General features: G+C 46.0%; 1 protein-coding gene across 1 annotated transcript in view; it reads left to right on the top strand.

Moving 5' to 3' along the window:
* LOC124021678 (tetraspanin-7-like) overlaps window positions 1-18405 on the top strand; it is a 45907-nt gene that overhangs the window by 372 nt on the left and 27130 nt on the right. The gene's annotated exons all lie outside the window — the stretch shown is intronic.

Below are 18405 nucleotides of genomic sequence, written 5' to 3'. Positions count from 1 at the left end.
CTGCGTGGACCGTTATCTTTATTATAGGCTAGCATTATTATAACGTTTGAGGAGTTTTTTTCTTCTATAGGCTAGGAAATATATTTGTATTAAGTAGGCTATACACATTGAAACAAATGTTGATTATGTGAAATGTATTTTATATTTTTTCGCTAATACTGACGAAGCCATCATTTATTATATATATATATTTTTTACATTTCTTTTTCCTGTGATTTTGTAAGTGGACACTAACGTTCGCATGCTGTTGTAAGAATGTTAAGAATAGTCCAACAGGTAACCTAATCAACATCTGGTCACACTTTATTTGGATAGTCCGATTTTCCATCTGTAGATGCTCTACAGATGGTCATGCTATCAACAAACTATCTGTTGATAAGCAACTGCTTCATAAGGTTACGGTTAGGGTTATGTTTAGAATAAGCGTTAAAGGTTAGGCTTAGAATAAGGGTCAGGGTTAGGATAAGGGTTAGGGCTAGGGCTAAGGTTAGGGTTAGTAGATAGTTAGTTGAAATGTTACTGATAGCCTGTAGATAATCTGTAGAACATCTCCAGATGGACTATCCAAATAATGTGATACCCAATGGTGGGAGGTTCAATGCATCAAATGGTGGCAGGTTCTCAAAGTACCATGATGGACACTGTGCACATTAAAGCAAAGGCGCAAACTCTCCTGTAGCACCACCCCAATTGGTTGAATTATGTGTGTGAGACTGTTTGTGTGTTATGCCTCTTATTTATTGAGATAGCCTATAATTGTCTCACTGTATTGGATGAATGATCTTATTGCTTTTCAGGAAGGAAAGGGGTAAGTAAGTTACCCAGGATGTAATCAAAGGATAGGGGTCTACATCTATTTTAGCACAGGGCAGGGCATGCCCTCTCTCTGCATTTACATACATGGGTCCATATGGAATATATGTTTGTGACGGATGAGAGTAGGCGTGGTTCAGTCAGTCCCATAGGTTAGTGGGGCTGGAGTCCCTTACACGAGGCATAGCAGCAGTGGTGGAAAATGTACTCAATTGTCATACTTGAGTAAAAGTAAAGATACCCTTATAGAAAATGTCTCAAGTAAAAGTATTATTGCTTCTTCAATCAGCACAACATTTTTCAGCTGTGCTAACATAATTGCAAAAGGGTTTTCTAATGATCAATTCGCCTTTTAAAATTATAAACTTGGATTAGCTAACACAATGTGCAATTGGAACACAGGAGTGATGGTTGCTGATAATGGGCCTCTGTACACCTATGTAGATATTACATAAAACAATCTGCCGTTTCCAGCTACAGTAGTAATTTACAACATTAACAATGTCTACACTGTATTTCTGATAAATGTTATGTTATTTTAATGGACCAAAAAATGTGCTTTTGTTTGAAAGCAAGGACACTTCCAAGTGACCCCAAACCTTTGAACGGTAGTGTATGTATACTTGGGTTATCACCTTTCAACAGAAAAAGATAGAAAATCACTGGAGGATGTCTTTAAGGAGTACATGGACTACAGGGCATTACCACTAAGACTGTGATTGAACAGAAAGACCCACTCCAATGAGATCAATTGCTCAGATTATATGTAGTGGACCGGTGTTGTGTTCACTCTGGGATGCAACATTACAATACAAGAATGTGGAGGGAGTCGGATACAAATCAAATTGGCTCATTCATCATGACACAATAGGACCAGTAATCATAGTTCTGATCACATTTTCTCCCCATTCAATTTTGACATGTTATTCTCTGTGTTCATTGGCTTCTTGAAGTTGGGTTGGGCTTTGGAGGGATATTTGATGTTATAGGTCCTATCCACAGCGCAACAGCAACAACCTACGTACCTATCTTGTTGAATATTATAAACCCGGTGGTTTGAGCCCTGAATGTTGATTGTCTGAAAGACCGTAAACCACGGGTATGATAAAAAGTACATTTTACTGTTCTAATTAAGTTGGTAACCAGTTTATAATAGCAATAAGGCACCTCTGGAGTTTGTGTTTTATGGCCAATATACCACGGCTAATGGCTGTATCCAGAACAGCCCTTACCTGTGGTATAATGGCCATATAACACACCCGGTTGTGCCTTATTGCTTAAACAACCAAACCAGACCCAACCATCTTGACCCATCCACCCAGCCAGCCACCCTGACCCATCCGCCCTGACCCATCCGCCCTGACCCATCTGCCCTGACCCATCCGCCCTAACCCATCCGCCCTGACCCATCTGCCCTGACCCATCCGCCCTGACCCATCTGCCCTGACCCATCCGCCCTGACCCATCCACCCTGACCCATCCGCCCTGACCCATCCGCCCTGACCCATCCACCCTGACCCATCCACCCTGACCCATCCACCCACCTTGACCCGCCCTGACCCACCCGCCCTGACCCATCCTCCCTGACCCACCCACCCACCTTGACCCGCCCTGACCCACCCGCCTTAACCCATCTGCTCTGACCCATCCACCCTGACCCACCCACCTACACTGACCCACCCACCTTGACCCACACTGACCCAACCGCCCTGACCGATCCGCCCTGACCCTCCCGCCCTGACCGATCCGCCCTGACCCACCTGCCCTGACCCACCTGCCCTGAACCATCTGCCCTGATCCATCCACCCTGACCCATTCGCCCTGATCCACCCACCCTGGCCCATCCACCCTGGCCCATCCACCCTGGCCCACCCACCCTGACGCACCCACCCAGCCACCCTGACCCACCCACCCACACTGACCCATCCACCCTGACCCACCCACCTTGACCCACACTGACCCACCCGCCCTGAACGATCTGCCCTGACCCACCTGCCCTGACCCACCCGCCCTGACCCATCTGCCCTGACCCATTAGCCCTGGCCCATCAACCCTGGCCCATCCACCCTGGCCCACCCACCCTGACGCACCCACCCAGCCACCCTGACCCATCCACCCAGCCACCCTGACCCATCCACCCAGCCAGCCAGCCACCCGCTGCAGCTATACTTGTATTAAAATAGACCCACTCCTTCTCCAAGAAGCAGACTCCATTGATGTTGACCTGAGGGCCACTTAGACAAAGAAAGCCATATGGCCTGCTTAACTAAACACATTAGAGGCCGTTTTCCTCCCTAGCCAGACAGACAGATGTACGAGGATGGACTGCAGAGAGAGATAGATAAACAGAGACAGGAGGAGACAGGATGAGACAGAGTGCCTCTGCTCTGCTGTCTTACTTGTTTTGAGAGCTTACCAGGGGAGGTTGTTTGAGAGCTTACCAGGGGAGGTTGTTTGAGAGCTTACCAGGGGAGGTTGTTTGAGAGCTTGGCAGGGGGAGGTTGTTTGAGAGCTTACCAGGGGGAGGTTGTTTGAGATCTTACCAGGGGGAGGTTGTTTGAGAGCTTACCAGGGGAGGTTGTTTGAGAGCTTGGCAGGGGAGGTTATTTGAGAGCTTACCAGGGGAGGTTGTTTGAGAGCTTGGCAGGGGGAGGTTGTTTGAGAGCTTACCAGGGGAGGTTGTTTGAGAGCTTACCAGGGGGAGGTTGTTTGAGAGCTTGGCAGGGGAGGTTGTTTGAGAGCTTACCAGGGGAGGTTGTTTGAGAGCTTACCAGGGGAGGTTGTTTGAGAGCTTACCAGGGGAGGTTGTTTGAGAGCTTACCAGGGGAGGTTGTTTGAGAGCTTACCAGGGGAGGTTGTTTGAGAGCTTGGCAGGGGAGGTTGTTTGAGAGCTTACCAGGGGGAGGTTGTTTGAGAGCTTACCAGGGGGAGGTTGTTTGAGAGCTTACCAGGGGGAGGTTGTTTGAGAGCTTACCAGGGGGAGGTTGTTTGAGAGCTTACCAGGGGGAGGTTGTTTGAGAGCTTACCAGGGGAGGTTGTTTGAGAGCTTACCAGGGGAGGTTGTTTGAGAGCTTACCAGGGGAGGTTGTTTGAGAGCTTACCAGGGGAGGTTGTTTGAGAGCTTACCAGGGGGAGGTTGTTTGAGAGCTTACCAGGGGGAGGTTGTTTGAGGCCAGCTCAGCTGTCATTCTGCTCTGGGTGCCTACTCTTTTTGTCTCTAACTTCTATGCCAAGAGCTCCAACCCCAACAATGGCTACATTCTTAGGAAAAAGTGCTCCAAAGGTGTTTTGTGGCTGAGAACCCTTTTTGGTTCCAGGTAGGACAGTTTTGGTTCCAGGTAGAACTATTTTGGGTTCCATGTAGAACCCTCTGTGGAAAGGCTTCTACATGGAACCTAAAATTGTTCTACCTGGACCCAAAAGGGGTTCATCAAAAGGTTCTCCTATGGGGACAGCCGAATAACCTTTTTGGTTCTAGATAGCACATTTATTTCTAAGAGTGTACCTAGAGTCTGGCTATCAATCTGTTACTTACTGCTGTTGCCTGAACTAGTACCAGAAAGGTTCTTTGCATGATTACTGTGAGAGTATCTGACACATTTGGCATAATTACTCAGCACTTCTCACTCCGTTCGCCACATTGTAGTAAACCAAGGGCTTAGCATTGTGTATTGTATATGCCGGGAGCCAGCAAAATGGTGAAGAAGGTGATTTTAATAAAGAACCAAAGCAAATGAACAAACATGACACAATAGGATCAGTAATCGTAGTTCTGATCACATTTTCTCCCCATTCAATTTTGACATGTTAGGAGAAAACAATAACATCTAGTGACTGAAGACAACCGAGGGATAAATAAAGGGGCGGTAATTAAGGAGAAAACAATCAGCAGGTGTGCACAATGTGGGTTTCCAGGACCGGTGGTTAGTAGACCGGCGATGTCGAGCGCCGGAGGGAGGGCGTGACACATTGTTAGATTTACTATTGTTATTTTGGAGAAATATCATTTTGGGTACAAGACTGTCAGTGTCAAGACAACAAATAACTTTTATTTTGAAATGCTGTTTTGCACAAGCACCTTTCAATCATCTAATTAACCTGATAATAACGTGTAACTCTGCTCTCTAACATGGTAGCTGATAGGGTCAGGCTATTAAAGGCTTCATTTAATGTCAGGCCGGGAGTGTCATTTCCTCAATTAAGATTTCTGCAGGGACTGAAGATTGACCTAGTTGTCGTTAGGTTTGTGTTGTAAATGTATACCATCACCATTGGCCAGACTTATTTTTATGGGTTGATTTTCAACTTGTATACTCTTAGAAAAAAAGGTGCTATCTAGAACCAAAATGGGTTCTTCGGCTGTCCCCATAAGAGAACCCTTGGAAGAACTCCTTTAGGTTCCATAGAGGGTTCTACATGGAACCCAAAAGAGTTCTCCCTGGATCCAAAAAATTTCTCCTCTGGGGACAGCCGCAAAGCCCTTATGGAACCTTTCTTTCCAAGAGTGTAAGATGGTCTGATTTTATGGATAACATCTACGTTTTCAAGTCCACTCAGGCCATACCCTTTTGCAGAGTTTCTCCCCTTCATATACATGTTTTCTCTGAACTGTAGCTTGAAGACTGTGTAGCTCTGCTAAAACAAGACTACAGATGCAGTACATTGATAGACAATCCCATAGCCTCTTGGTATTAGGCTTCTCTGTGTAGTAGGAATGGCAGCTTGTTCAGTAGGCCAAGAACAGACAGACGCCCTAAGACTTGGCCTAATTCATGCTGTGGAGGCATATTATTAATGCCCAGATGGGAATAAGAAGCATAATGTTTTGTGTGTTTTGTGTTCCCTCTGTACCAGGCTTTTGTTGGGGCTTATTCCTCTGAGAATGTGATTGTGCATCTTATTGTACAGCATTTAAATGGCTGTGCTCAGCTAAAGTTATTTCTAAATAATCATAGGAGTGTGATGCAGGTGAAAGAGGACCCAAAAGCGACTTGGCGAAAACAGAGTCTTTAATCCAGTAAAGTAAATACAAACAAAAAAACACAACTTTCACTCGAAATGACGAGGACAAACTGGAGACTCGATCTTGAACAGCAGGTGAACAGCAGGTTGCCTCGGGAAGGCACTTGAACCAGACAGACTCAGACACCTGCTCACCACGCAGCATCTGAGGAAAACACGACACGACAGGGCGATACACAAACACAGCACGGTGAATTCTAGACAAGGAACCGACAGGACAGGAACGGAACACAAAGGAAGAAATAGGGACTCTAATCAGGGGAAAGGATCGGGAACAGGTGTGGGAAGACTAAATGATTGATTAGGGGAATAGGAACAGCTGGGAGCAGGAACGGAACGATAGAGAGAAGAGAGAGCGAGAGAGTGAGAGAGGGAGGGGGAGAGAGAGGGATAGAAAGAGGGAAAGAACCTAATAAGACCAGCAGAGGGAAACGAATAGAATGGGAAGCACAGGGACAAGACGTGATAATAAATGACAAAACATGACAGTACCCCCCCACTCACCGAGCGCCTCCTGGCGCACTCGAGGAGGAATCCTGGCGGCAACGGAGGAAATCATCAATGAGTGAACGGTCCAGCACGTCCCGAGACGGAACCCAACTCCTCTCCTCAGGACCGTAACCCTCCCAATCCACTAAGTATTGGTGACCCCGTCCCCGAGAACGCATGTCCATGATCTTATGTACCTTGTAAATAGGTGCGCTCTCGACAAGGACGGGAGGGGGGAGGGAAGACGAACGGGGGTGCGAAGAAAGGGCTTAACACAGGAGACATGGAAGACAGGATGGACGCGACGAAGATGTCGCGGAAGAAGCAGTCGCACAGCGACAGGATTGACGACCTGGGAGACACGGAACGGACCAATGAACCGCGGAGTCAACTTACGAGAAGCTGTCGTAAGAGGAAGGTTGCGAGTGGAAAGCCACACTCTCTGGCCGCACCAATACCTTGGACTCTTAATCCTGCGTTTATTGGCGGCTCTCACAGTCTGTGCCCTGTAACGGCAAAGTGCAGACCTCACCCTCCTCCAGGTGCGCTCACAACGTTGGACAAACGCTTGAGCGGAGGGAACGCTGGACTCGGCAAGCTGGGATGAGAACAGAGGAGGCTGGTAACCCAGACTACTCTGAAACGGAGATAACCCGGTAGCAGACGAAGGAAGCGAATTGTGAGCGTATTCTGCCCAGGGGAGCTGTTCTGCCCAAGACGCAGGGTTTCTGAAAGAAAGGCTGCGTAGTATGCGACCAATCGTCTGATTGGCCCTCTCTGCTTGACCGTTAGACTGGGGATGAAACCCGGAAGAGAGACTGACGGACGCACCAATCAAACGACAGAACTCCCTCCAAAACTGTGACGTGAATTGCGGGCCTCTGTCTGAAACGGCGTCTAACGGGAGGCCATGAATTCTGAATACATTCTCGATAATGATTTGTGCCGTCTCCTTAGCGGAAGGAAGTTTAGCGAGGGAATGAAATGTGCCGCCTTAGAGAACCTATCGACAACCGTAAGAATCACAGTCTTCCCCGCAGACAAAGGCAGACCGGTAATGAAGTCTAGGGCGATGTGAGACCATGGTCGAGAAGGAATGGGGAGCGGTCTGAGACGACCGGCAGGAGGAGAGTTACCCGACTTAGTCTGCGCGCAGTCCGAACAAGCAGCCACGAAACGGCGCGTGTCACGCTCCTGAGTCGGCCACCAAAAGCGCTGGCGAATAGACGCAAGAGTGCCTCGAACACCGGGATGACCAGCTAACTTGGCAGAGTGAGCCCACTGAAGAACAGCCAGACGAGTGGAAACAGGAACGAAAAGGAGGTTACTAGGACAAGCGCGCGGCGACGCAGTGTGCGTGAGTGCTTGCTTAACCTGTCTTTCAATTCCCCAGACTGTTAACCCGACAACACGCCCATAAGGAAGAATCCCCTCGGGATCAGTAGAAGCCACAGAAGAACTAAACAGACGGGATAAGGCATCAGGCTTGGTGTTCTTGCTACCCGGACGGTAAGAAATCACAAACTCGAAACGAGCGAAAAACAACGCCCAACGAGCTTGACGGGCATTAAGTCGTTTGGCAGAACGGATGTACTCAAGGTTCTTATGGTCTGTCCAAACGACAAAAGGAACGGTCGCCCCCTCCAACCACTGTCGCCATTCGCCTAGGGCTAAGCGGATGGCGAGCAGTTCACGGTTACCCACATCATAGTTGCGCTCAGATGGCGACAGGCGATGAGAAAAATAAGCGCAAGGATGAACCTTATCGTCAGACTGGAAGCGCTGGGATAGAATGGCTCCCACGCCTACCTCTGAAGCGTCAACCTCGACAATGAATTGTCTAGTGACGTCAGGAGTAACGAGGATAGGAGCGGACGTAAACGTTCTTTTAGAAGATCAAAAGCTCCCTGGGCGGAACCGGACCACTTAAAACACGTCTTGACAGAAGTAAGAGCTGTGAGAGGGGCAGCAACTTGACCGAAATTACGAATGAAACGCCGATAGAAATTAGCGAAACCTAAAAAGCGCTGCAACTCGACACGTGACCTTGGAACGGGCCAATCACTGACAGCTTGGACCTTAGCGGAATCCATCTGAATGCCTTCAGCGGAAATAACGGAACCGAGAAAAGTAACGGAGGAGACATGAAAAGAGCACTTCTCAGCCTTTACGTAGAGACAATTCTCTAAAAGGCGCTGTAGGACACGTCGAACGTGCTGAACATGAATCTCGAGTGACGGAGAAAAAATCAGGATATCGTCAAGATAGACAAAAACAAAGATGTTCAGCATGTCTCTCAGAACATCATTAACTAATGCCTGAAAAACAGCTGGCGCATTGGCGAGACCGAACGGCAGAACCCGGTACTCAAAATGCCCTAACGGAGTGTTAAACGCCGTTTTCCACTCGTCCCCCTCTCTGATGCGCACGAGATGGTAAGCGTTACGAAGGTCCAACTTAGTAAAGCACCTGGCTCCCTGCAGAATCTCGAAGGCTGATGACATAAGGGGAAGCGGATAACGATTCTTAACCGTTATGTCATTCAGCCCTCGATAATCCACGCAGGGGCGCAGAGTACCGTCCTTCTTCTTAACAAAAAGAACCCCGCCCCGGCCGGAGAGGAAGAAGGCACTATGGTACCGGCGTCAAGAGACACAGACAAATAATCCTCGAGAGCCTTACGTTCGGGAGCCGACAGAGAGTATAGTCTACCCCGAGGAGGAGTGGTCCCCGGAAGGAGATCAATACTACAATCATACGACCGGTGAGGAGGAAGGGAGTTGGCTCGGGACCGACTGAAGACCGTGCGCAGATCATGATATTCCTCCGGCACTCCTGTCAAATCGCCAGGTTCCTCCTGAGAAGTAGGGACAGAAGAAACGGGAGGGATGGCAGACATTAAACACTTCACATGACAAGAAACGTTCCAGGATAGGATAGAATTACTAGACCAATTAATAGAAGGATTATGACATACTAGCCAGGGATGACCCAAAACAACAGGTGTAAACGGTGAACGGAAAATCAAAAAAGAAATAGTCTCACTGTGGTTACCAGATACTGTGAGGGTTAAAGGTAGTGTCTCAAATCTGATACTGGGAAGATGACTACCATCTAAGGCGAACATGGGCGTAGGCTTCTCTAACTCTCTGAAAGGAATGTCATGTTTCCGAACCCATGCTTCGTCCATGAAACAACCCTCAGCCCCAGAGTCTATCAAGGCACTACATGTAGCACCCGAACCGGTCCAGCGTAGATGGACCGACAAAGTAGTACAGGATTTTGATGGAGAGACTTGAGTAGTTGCGCTCACCTGTAGCCCTCCGCTTACAGATGAGCTCTGGCTTTTACTGGACATGAATTAACAAAATGTCCAGCAACTCCGCAATAGAGGCACAGGCGGTTGGTGATCCTCCGTTCCCTCTCCTTAGTCGAGATGCGAATCCCTCCCAGCTGCATGGGCTCAGACTCTGAGCCAGAGGAGGGAGATGGGTGCGATGCGGAGCAGGGAAACACCGTTGATGCGAGCTCTCTTCCACGAGCCCGGTGACGAAGATCTACCCGTCGTTCTATGCGGATGGCGAGAGCAATCAAAGAGTCCACATCTGAAGGAACCTCCCGGGAGAGAATCTCATCCTTAACCACTGCGTGGAGTCCCTCCAGAAAACGAGCGAGCAGCGCCGGCTCGTTCCACTCACTAGAGGCAGCAAGAGTGCGAAACTCAATAGAATAATCCGTTATGGACCGTTCACCTTGGCATAAGGAAGCCAGGGCCCTAGAAGCCTCCCTACCAAAAACTGAACGGTCAAAAACCCGAATCATCTCCTCTTTAAAGTTCTGGAACTTGTTAGAGCAATCAGCCCTTGCCTCCCAGATAGCTGTGCCCCATTCTCGAGCCCGGCCAGTAAGGAGTGAAATGACGTAAGCAACCCGAGCTCTCTCTAGAGTATGTGTTGGGTTGGAGAGAGAACACAATCTCACACTGCGTGAGAAAGGAGCGGCACTCAGTGGGCTGCCCGGAGTAGCAAGGTGGGTTATTAACCCTAGGTTCTGGAGGCTCGGCAGGCCAGGAAGTAACAGGTGGCACGAGACGTAGACTCTGGAACTGTCCAGAGAGGTCGGAAACCTGAGCGGCCAGGTTCTCCACGGCATGGCGAGCAGCAGACAACTCCTGCTCGTGTCTGCCGAGCATGGCTCCCTGGATCTCGACGGCAGTGCAACGAGCGTCTGAAGTCGCTGGGTCCATTCCTTGGTCGGTTCCTTCTGTCATGCAGGTGAAAGAGGACCCAAAAGCGACTTGGCGAAAACAGAGTCTTTAATCCAGTAAAGTAAATACAAACAAAAAAACAACTTTCACTCGAAATGACGAGGACAAACTGGAGACTCGATCTTGAACAGCAGGTGAACAGCAGGTTGCCTCGGGAAGGCACTTGAACCAGACAGACTCAGACACCTGCTCACCACGCAGCATCTGAGGAAAACACGACACGACAGGGCGATACACAAACACAGCACGGTGAATTCTAGACAAGGAACCGACAGGACAGGAACGGAACACAAAGGAAGAAATAGGGACTCTAATCAGGGGAAAGGATCGGGAACAGGTGTGGGAAGACTAAATGATTGATTAGGGGAATAGGAACAGCTGGGAGCAGGAACGGAACGATAGAGAGAAGAGAGAGCGAGAGAGTGAGAGAGGGAGGGGGAGAGAGAGGGATAGAAAGAGGGAAAGAACCTAATAAGACCAGCAGAGGGAAACGAATAGAATGGGAAGCACAGGGACAAGACGTGATAATAAATGACAAAACATGACAAGGAGATTGGCTAGGCTGCCAACTGAGCAAAAACATCAGATCAATATTCAATTTTGGCTCATATATCATTGTCAACAAACGTGAATTAAACTTCAAATAAATCCTTTTATAAAAAAACTAATGTTGATTCTGTGTTAAAATATGGGTTAAAATGTCATCAAGAGAAGTTGAAATAACAAGGAGTTAAAACCTTTACCCATCTACTTCAGCCATCTAGAAGTATGGTTAACAGAGACAAACAGTTACACTCCACCAGCCCAGCACACATCTCCCAGGCAACCATATCAGTAGTCGCCTCCTTGTCCACTCTGTTAGCGCTGCTCATACAGATCTTCATTTGAGCCAGTTTGCTACAGCAGGAAAATAATCCTGCAGCAACAGGACATGTTCATTATTATGTGGATTATAATTAATGGAAATTCTTGTAGGGGTTAATACATTTTTCGTAAGGGAAAAGTGGAAATTACAAACTTCAGAAGCCTTTTTAAACCTGAAATTCACTACAAGAAAGGTGTCCTGCAACAGGTTGATCAAATTAAGATCCTACATGTATCTGTTTCTCAGTATTCATTACAATCCCCCTCTACACTATCATCATCTCCACCGTCTGGTGGACTCCCTCCTCAGACCGACATTAGCCTAGCTAGCTCACCTCTGTCTGAAACCCATTACTGAAGGCCTCAAGAGGAAGCAACCTCTGGTCTCCAGGCTGAAAGCCAGGCTGTAGAAGCTCCAGCTAAAGCTTACAATGTGTAAGGCTTAGCCGCGGCTGTGTTGACGAACGGGTAATGCATTTAAATCTGCCTGATAGGAGCTGCCTGGATCTGATCTGGATCTGGCCTGGCACCGCTTAGTTACATTGGTTGCTTGGCGACAGCATTTACACTGGTCCAAAGGTCACTTATTTTCTTCTCAGAAAGGGAAAACAATGTAAATGGGGCAATCTGCAGTTGCAACATTCATTTTTTAAACTTGTAAATTAATGATATGTACCCATTGATTAGTGAAGAATATAACTTATAAAAGCATCATGAGGTTCGTTCATCATAAACCACAATATAACCTTGTTTTACTCCAATGTTTGTAAACAAAGTAAATGTAAACAAACATTGTAAAGCCTCAAAACATGGTTTAAATTATACTTTTGATATGAGTTATTTTGCATACATAGCTCTGTCTATTAATTTGAGAGTGGTTACATTTCTCCAGCACCACCCCCAGCTTTTTACCAAAACAGTGGCGGGGAACACACTTTTGTTATTGTTCCAACTGCGGATTGCCCCTTTAAAGGGTAAAACACAAGGAGAGTGAAGGTTACAGGGGAATTGAATGAATAAGACCTCGCCTCCCTTGCAGAAGAGATGATTAATAAAAGAGCCCAAGGACTACAGTAACACTACACAAGAGACTGAAGAAAGTAAGGGATTTAGAGTGATGGACTTCTGGTCTCGGTGCGTATAGATCTCTCCGGGCAGCCGGGATACTGCCCATCACTGAGGCAGCGAGGAAATATCTCATTAAGAATTTCCCTTCAGACTTCCAACCGAGTGGGGTTCAAAGGTGAAATAGCCACAGAGGTCATCCAGTGCCGGCCATTCAACCAATTAGTCTGTGATTGAGGAATTCCAAGATGGCTGAAAATTCCAGTAATTGTGTGGTGTGTTAGATTTAGAACCAATAGACGTTGAACAAACAGTGTCTCTGACTCTTAGTCAGGGCTTTACATGTTGCCGGTAATGAAATATGGCCTAAACTTAGCCTGCAGCCTGGGAGGAGGTGCTGAATGCTTTGGATTGACTTTGATCGCTCTCCATAATTCCCTATGTGTGAGTGAACACAGTAGAGTGAGCAGGCAGCTGTTAGCATCTCAGCTATGTTCAGCATGTGGTGATTGGATGCTCACCCAACAAACGCATTCTCAATGGCTGGGTCATTTGACTCTTTCACAGCACTACCGATTGTCATTATGGGAAATGTACAGTAGTTTAACAGTTTGCTTGTCACAAATCAACACTCTGGATGAGCATTATATTGTAGACTAGTGATCACCTGTATAGACTCAGCTGTAGACCTACTGACAATATGCACCGCCGTGTTGTAGCATATGTCCTTCATTGTTGACCATTTAAAGCCTATATCCAAATCTGTAATGTTTTGAAAGCAGACCTTTAAACCTCTTGCACCTGGCCTTTAATCCTTTGTTTTGCCTCTTTATCTTTTAAAACATGATGTGTTCCTTGTAGTAGATACACTATGTTTGCATGAATTTAGATCCATTTCAGAGATTGGGTTGTTTTTTTGTCATACTCCACCAACTCCCAGAACTAGCCTCTAAGGCAACCTCAGAAGGCCGTAGCTAGTGTATGGCTGTGTCAGGTTAGGCAAGTGGCCGGCCAGGGGCAAGGCTAGCTATGGCTGGGGGTTGCTTGATCCCCCAATAAGTGATGTGGCATTCATAGGGGATCTTGCTATTCCCTTGTCTAGTAGGAAGGCTATATCCGACAGGAAGACATTAAACATGAATCATTGTTGACCCGTGGACCAATGACAGTGAGCCGCTGGATCAGGGGGAATATTAAGTGCACTGATGTCTGTTTGACTGGGACTTCGGTCCCTGAACATGAGACCGTCCTAAATGTCCAGTATGTTTGGCCACTGTGGTATGGGCTCCACTGTTAATTGTGTGCCAATAAAATGTCTCAGGGCCAACCATTTGTTTGCGGGGTCACACTGACAGCCACCTGACTCAGCAGGTGGAGGGGAACAGGCTCCTCACTGGCTGGCTTGTCACCTGTTGTGAAACATTTGTGTCGTGTTTGTGCCAGCTAGCGACTCACAAGGCCTAATGTCACGCTGGACTCCAGGTCAATAAAAACAGGCTTATTTCCAGACACCATACCTCCACTGGAAATAAGTAAACAATATGAAGTATATGTTATCTATCCCATACCAGGAAGTCTCACAGGGCACAGGCAGAGGAGAAAAAGGATGCTGCTAATCGCTCAGTGGGACTGGAGAGCCAGGCAGTGCAAAACCCAAACAATGCTGCTGCATGTTATTACTCCTATCCAATAACAACGCTGCTGCCTGCCAGGCTGCCTGTTATTACACCTATCTAATAACAACACTGCTGCCTGCCATGCTGCCTGTTATTACATCTATCTAATAACAACAATACTGCCTGCCATTACACCTATCTAATAACAACAATACTGCCTGCCAGGCTGCCTGTTATTACACCTATCTAACAAACAACAATACTGCCTGCCAGGCTGCCTGTTATTACATCTATCTAATAACAACAATACTGCCTGCCAGGCTGCCTGTTATTACACCTATCTAATAACAACAATACTGCCTGCCAGGCTGCCTGTTATTACATCTATCCAATAACAACACTGCTGCCTGCCATTACACCTATCTAATAACAACAATACTGCCTGCCAGGCTGCCTTTTATTACACCTATCTAATAACAACAATGCTGCCTGCCAGGCTGCCTGTTATTACATCTATCTAATAACAACAATACCGCCTGCCAGGCTGCCTGTTATTACACCTATCTAACAAACAACAATACTGCCTGCCAGGCTGCCTGTTATTACATCTATCTAATAACAACAATACTGCCTGCCAGGCTGCCTGTTATTACACCTATCTAATAACAACAATACTGCCTGCCAGGCTGCCTGTTATTACATCTATCTAATAACAACAATGCTGCCTGCCAGGCTGCCTTTTATTACACCTATCCAATAACAACACTGCTGCCTGCCATTACACCTATCTAATAACAACAATACTGCCTGCCAGGCTGCCTTTTATTACACCTATCTAATAACAACAATGCTGCCTGCCAGGCTGCCTGTTATTACATCTATCTAATAACAACAATACCGCCTGCCAGGCTGCCTGTTATTACACCTATCTAATAACAACAATACTGCCTGCCAGGCTGCCTGTTATTACACCTATCTAATAACAACAATGCTGCCTGCCAGGCTGCCTGTTATTACATCTATCTAATAACAACAATACCGCCTGCCAGGCTGCCTGTTATTACACCTATCTAATAACAACAATACTGCCTGCCAGGCTGCCTGTTATTACATCTATCTAATAACAACAATACTGCCTGCCAGGCTGCCTGTTATTACATCTATCTAATAACAACAATACTGCCTGCCAGGCTGCCTGTTATTACATCTATCTAATAACAACAATACTGCCTGCCAAGCTGCCTGTTATTACACCTATCTAATAACAACAATACTGCCTGCCAGGCTGCCTGTTATTACATCTATCTAATAACAACAATACTGCCTGCCAGGCTGCCTGTTATTACATCTATCTAATAACAACAATACTGCCTGCCAGGCTGCCTGTTATTACACCTATCTAATAACAACAATACTGCCTGCCAGGCTGCCTGTTATTACACCTATCTAATAACAACACTGCTGCCTGCCATGCTGCCTGTTATTACATCTATCTAATAACAACAATACTGCCTGTTATTACACCTATCTAATAACAACAATACTGCCTGCCAGGCTGCCTGTTATTACATCTATCTAATAACAACAATACTGCCTGCCAGGCTGCCTGTTATTACACCTATCTAATAACAACAATACTGCCTGCCAGGCTGCCTTTTATTACACCTATCCAATAACAACAATACCACCTGCCAGGCTGCCTGTTATTACACCTATCTAATAACAACACTGCTGCCTGCCATGCTGCCTGTTATTACATCTATCTAATAACAACAATACTGCCTGTTATTACACCTATCTAATAACAACAATACTGCCTGCCAGGCTGCCTGTTATTACATCTATCTAATAACAACAATACTGCCTGCCAGGCTGCCTGTTATTACATCTATCTAATAACAACAATACTGCCTGCCAAGCTGCCTGTTATTACACCTATCTAATAACAACAATACTGCCTGCTAGGCTGCCTGTTATTACATCTATCTAATAACAACAATACTGCCTGCCAGGCTGCCTGTTATTACATCTATCTAATAACAACAATACTGCCTGCCAGGCTGCCTGTTATTACATCTATCTAATAACAACAATACTGCCTGCCAGGCTGCCTGTTATTACATCTATCTAATAACAACAATACTGCCTGCCAAGCTGCCTGTTATTACACCTATCTAATAACAACAATACTGCCTGCCAGGCTGCCTGTTATTACATCTATCTAATAACAACAATACTGCCTGCCAGGCTGCCTGTTATTACATCTATCTAATAACAACAATACTGCCTGCCAGGCTGCCTTTTATTACACCTATCCAATAACAACAATACCACCTGCCAGGCTGCCTGTTATTACACCTATCTAATAACAACACTGCTGCCTGCCATGCTGCCTGTTATTACATCTATCTAATAACAACAATACTGCCTGTTATTACACCTATCTAATAACAACAATACTGCCTGCCAGGCTGCCTGTTATTACATCTATCTAATAACAACAATACTGCCTGCCAGGCTGCCTTTTATTACACCTATCCAATAACAACACTGCTGCCTGCCATTACACCTATCTAATAACAACAATACTGCCTGCCAGGCTGCCTTTTATTACACCTATCTAATAACAACAATGCTGCCTGCCAGGCTGCCTGTTATTACATCTATCTAATAACAACAATACCGCCTGCCAGGCTGCCTGTTATTACACCTATCTAATAACAACAATACTGCCTGCCAGGCTGCCTGTTATTACACCTATCTAATAACAACAATGCTGCCTGCCAGGCTGCCTGTTATTACATCTATCTAATAACAACAATACCGCCTGCCAGGCTGCCTGTTATTACACCTATCTAATAACAACAATACTGCCTGCCAGGCTGCCTGTTATTACATCTATCTAATAACAACAATACTGCCTGCCAGGCTGCCTGTTATTACATCTATCTAATAACAACAATACTGCCTGCCAGGCTGCCTGTTATTACATCTATCTAATAACAACAATACTGCCTGCCAAGCTGCCTGTTATTACACCTATCTAATAACAACAATACTGCCTGCCAGGCTGCCTGTTATTACATCTATCTAATAACAACAATACTGCCTGCCAGGCTGCCTGTTATTACATCTATCTAATAACAACAATACTGCCTGCCAGGCTGCCTGTTATTACACCTATCTAATAACAACAATACTGCCTGCCAGGCTGCCTGTTATTACACCTATCTAATAACAACACTGCTGCCTGCCATGCTGCCTGTTATTACATCTATCTAATAACAACAATACTGCCTGTTATTACACCTATCTAATAACAACAATACTGCCTGCCAGGCTGCCTGTTATTACATCTATCTAATAACAACAATACTGCCTGCCAGGCTGCCTGTTATTACACCTATCTAATAACAACAATACTGCCTGCCAGGCTGCCTTTTATTACACCTATCCAATAACAACAATACCACCTGCCAGGCTGCCTGTTATTACACCTATCTAATAACAACACTGCTGCCTGCCATGCTGCCTGTTATTACATCTATCTAATAACAACAATACTGCCTGTTATTACACCTATCTAATAACAACAATACTGCCTGCCAGGCTGCCTGTTATTACATCTATCTAATAACAACAATACTGCCTGCCAGGCTGCCTGTTATTACATCTATCTAATAACAACAATACTGCCTGCCAAGCTGCCTGTTATTACACCTATCTAATAACAACAATACTGCCTGCTAGGCTGCCTGTTATTACATCTATCTAATAACAACAATACTGCCTGCCAGGCTGCCTGTTATTACATCTATCTAATAACAACAATACTGCCTGCCAGGCTGCCTGTTATTACATCTATCTAATAACAACAATACTGCCTGCCAGGCTGCCTGTTATTACATCTATCTAATAACAACAATACTGCCTGCCAAGCTGCCTGTTATTACACCTATCTAATAACAACAATACTGCCTGCCAGGCTGCCTGTTATTACATCTATCTAATAACAACAATACTGCCTGCCAGGCTGCCTGTTATTACATCTATCTAATAACAACAATACTGCCTGCCAGGCTGCCTTTTATTACACCTATCCAATAACAACAATACCACCTGCCAGGCTGCCTGTTATTACACCTATCTAATAACAACACTGCTGCCTGCCATGCTGCCTGTTATTACATCTATCTAATAACAACAATACTGCCTGTTATTACACCTATCTAATAACAACAATACTGCCTGCCAGGCTGCCTGTTATTA

Source organism: Oncorhynchus gorbuscha, unplaced genomic scaffold (assembly GCF_021184085.1).
Source record: "Oncorhynchus gorbuscha isolate QuinsamMale2020 ecotype Even-year unplaced genomic scaffold, OgorEven_v1.0 Un_scaffold_1157, whole genome shotgun sequence".
NCBI classification, from domain to species: Eukaryota; Metazoa; Chordata; class Actinopteri; order Salmoniformes; family Salmonidae; genus Oncorhynchus; species Oncorhynchus gorbuscha.
The sequence above is the reverse complement of the archived record's forward strand: the minus strand, read 5'-3'. Positions and strand labels throughout refer to the sequence as shown.